This window comes from Ylistrum balloti, unplaced genomic scaffold (genome assembly GCF_031769215.1).
Source record: "Ylistrum balloti isolate Yb309-2 unplaced genomic scaffold, AGI_CSIRO_Ybal_v1 Utg370590, whole genome shotgun sequence".
NCBI classification, from domain to species: domain Eukaryota; kingdom Metazoa; phylum Mollusca; class Bivalvia; order Pectinida; family Pectinidae; genus Ylistrum; species Ylistrum balloti.
The window spans coordinates 606,520-610,707 of record NW_026782366.1 but is presented as its reverse complement, the minus strand read 5'-3'; positions in this window follow the sequence as shown (position 1 = coordinate 610,707).

Genomic DNA, 4,188 nt, shown 5'->3' with positions numbered 1-4,188 from the left:
CACATGCGTTTGTGTTGTTCTATCGTAACCTATAGAATATTAAAAACTACTTTGATACAATAATGTTTCCGTGTTTATAAAATGCGTTGATATATTGTAAACTGTCGCTAAGTGAATACTTTTGTAACCTGTCGTGGAGCCAGTTAACCCATTTCTTGTTTTGGAGAACGAAATTGTTATATACTGCTGCCAATTTCTGCACGCAGTAGTGTTATCTGAATTCAAAGTCATACTTATTTTAAGCTAAACAGATTACAACGTGCAACGAAAAAAGATTTCCTGGCCATTTTCGGTTCACGCCAGATATTTCTAACAAATTTAGGAAAGTGAATAAGTCACTACTCTGTAAAACTATCCTTACTTTAATACTAGCTGTGGTAACTGATACCTGATGGATAAAAGTTAGGTTCTGATAACGAAGAAAAATTCATAGAAGATTGAATCCTGTCAAATAAAGCTTTCGGGAATTGCATGTTACCTTCTTGACAATAGAAATACCAACATAATCATAATCCAGACTCAAATTCAATAAAATCAGGACAAAATATTAACAAGAGAAAGGTGACGCACGATGACGTACAAGGATAATAAGACCAGGTGTTCCAGAAGAGTATGCATCTTCTGCTTCAACTACGGCACAGTCTGAACCATCTGTCTCCATATGGAACTTAAGCACCAACTGTGGATATGCAATATGCGATAAGACTAGTATTTTGATACAAGGATTACGAAAATAAACGTCCTGTGGAGAGAATTTGGCGTAGGAAAATATATCACAAATTTATCTTATAAATGATGTTATCAACATCACTCTTCGTACGACTTCCATAAGTCTAGCCTAATATAGAACTAAGTTATCAATTTACAAAAGTACGATAATGTGAATATAGTAGGATTTGAAAATAAAATACTGGTACATACATGTATATTTATACATACATTGAAACGATTTTCAAAGGTATCCATTTCAAGTAAGGAGTTAGCATGTCAATTTCAAATTCTATTACGAAAAATATATATTAGGATATCAGGCAAAGCCTTTATTAGCTTCGGTGATTCAAATAATTAATCAAAACAACATACTGCTGGCTTTATTCCTAAGTCGACATATAGTTACCTTTATATTTATATTTCGACTGTTATCATTCATAAGCGTTCTTTTTGAAAAGTTTCGCCACTTTTAAATAGTGTAAATTGTGATAGAGAGATGAATATATTAGAAAAGTGAATATAATAAAAAAAATTATGACTGTGATAGCTTGCTGTTCGACATAGAGAAATATGTATTTGTTTTTGTTTACATAATTAATCAATTTACCATTTTCAGATAGTATCACACGTTTATATTTGTAAGTAGCGAGATTAATCAGTACTTATTACTTCTATTTTTCTAGAGAAGATCGTTGACATAGCTTTTAAAAGTTGATGATGATTTTGGGGACGTGTCACGTACACCATAATGATCATTCGCGGTGAACGGTACAGACAAAGCCGGTTGGTATTCGTGTAAAGGTTTTAAGAAACTTCACCAATAGATAGCAGGCATACAAGAGGAAACTCGAGTTTAGAACAATTTGCTGGCCTTGCAAATGACAGTATTAAAGCAATACACGAGAAAAGCATTCCTAACATACAGGAAAAGGAAAAACGCTATTGACAATCAACGAATCAAACCGGATTTGTGGTGACGCAAAATTAACCTAGTAATAAAAGTAATGATCTACAGGAATCTCCGAGAAATGCAGAAAACACAGTGAGAATTTTTGGCAAAAAAAAACCTCTAAAAATGGAAGATCTCAAATGCCCCTCTTTCAGTGAACAAAGAAGTAAATATATCATATCATCGTGTTTAGCTCTCTGTTTACAAATTTATCATATCGTTATCAACTGGTAATATCAAAGAATGAATTAACACGGGTAATTTCATATGTCATGCTTGTTTATCACAATTTACCTTGTTAGCGTCTACCTAGTATGATTTGCAAGCTGTTCGTACATAAAAAACACTTAAATTGTAAATTCCCTTGGGTGTTTTTGTATAACAGCCTTTGCTAATTTTGAATGCACTTTAATATGAGATTGTCCTTTGTATTGTTGAGATGTTTATGCTCAAGATAAAGTAAAAAATATATTAATAAAGCACAGGCTAAAACGGAGCTCGGTGCAATTAGACCGACTGCAAACGGAAGTAATACCCATCTTCTCACTTCCGGCGTTTATGTGTAAAATAAATGTAATTAAAAATCCACCTGGTATATCTTCAATATCAATTTTAAACGCCATGTGTCTATGTATATAATTTTTATTCAAAATATTTAGAATCAATACCAGGTTCAGATAAGAAATCGGAAATATGCATTTCGGAATGATACCGTGGTTGTCGTAAATGGGTGGTACTTCTACATGCTAAGAGATATAGTACCTCCTTGCTTTTGACATGGCGACTTGCGGTATGCGATATGAGTCTTAGGTGATGGTCGTTTAATGTTTTTTGTCTGCTAAAATCCAGATCAATTAAGGCAGGTATGGCGTGAAGACTTCGTCAGCACGTACTGATTTTTTTGAGATGACATCTTTCAGTCCATATATACTGTGCGGACCTCAAATCGTTAAGTAAATATCCATTTCAAAAAATAATCTCAGAAAATATACTTTTTTGCGTGTAGTATAACCCTTATTTTTGTTGGCATTACCAAAATAGGAATATGACGATTTCACTTGTCAAACGATGTGTTTGATTGGTTTGTTTGAAATAAACCATTAATTCAATAACTCATAATATAAACTAGTTATAACACAGTTTACATTTTTGGTGTTTTTTCATTAACTACTTTTTTCTTCTGATATATTTTCAATGTTTGAAAGATAACAACTTGTTTCCACGCTTATCCAGATACATTAACATGCAAGGGTTGTCATGCAAACTTAACGTAAATAAATGACTCAAAATAAAGCCGAATTTAAACTCATGTAAAGGACCAAATCACACCAGAAACTTAGCGATAACTATCTTAGTCCAGTATTAAAAATCTAATTTACTGAAAATAACTGTAACCTATCATATTCTTGTTTCTTTTTTCTATAAATAAACATTTTCAGGTAATAATGGTCTTCGCTTGAACTACGTTTGATTACAATTCATAGATATAATTCAGTTGTGTACGTTTAATACCAATTGCAATTTGATTGTATCAAATAAGCGGAAAATAATACAAATACAACTTACGGCATGCTTAATTATATGTGCATAGTCAATTAAAATGTTTGATTTGTATTGAGGGGAAAACACTAATACATCAAGTTTTTAAACATTTTAGTTAATCAGAAATATTTATTCAATTTACATCAATACATTTTATTGAGCAAAAATGACGAAATATAGAAATTATTTTTGTTAGCTATAGCTTGTCAAAACCATGATCATATTTTAGAGGAAGAGTTTATTATTGTAAATAAATCTGTGCGATGTACGCACGATGTCTGCACAATGTACGTACAAAGGTTTTGGTGCGTTGTGCGCAACCACAACTGTATTTACTCTATGTTGTGCCTGTTGCTTAATTAACGAATGTTTTCCTAATAAGGGTAATGTTCAATTAGTATTTGATCCGTCTCTTATACATAACACAGGGTCACACTGTCACATCTATGACGAGACAGCCCGTCAGTGGCGTAGCAACTTTTTTTAGAATATGTTTTTAAGATAGGGTCCAGGAGCGAAGCTGAGGGTCTGCGTGATCATGTTTAGACAAGTGACGATGTCTGCTGGCCTTTAGATCATCAAGTTCCTCAACGTTCAATGGGATGGATGACGGGACTCATATTTTGAGTTCTTTTGTACTTTTGCAAATTTAATTTCCCTTTGTTACCACCGGAGTTATTTAATCGAAGGAAAATATTTCCGAACACTACATCAGTACTACAATATTCAGTACATAGATATATTTGCTAGGAGTTCCTTTTTCCTAAACCAGGAGTTTAGGGACATTGACGGAATTGGTTTTAGAAACAAATAACTGTATATTAGGTATTTGTTTAATAAAATCACCAACTTGTTTATCTGACTGTAAAATTGCATTTGTGAGCGGCATCCCACTTTGTTGTCAAAAGGGAACGACGCCACTGCCATCCTTCAGTTCGTTTTCTGAAATGACGTTGATATCATGATGAGGAGGTTAATACCCGGAA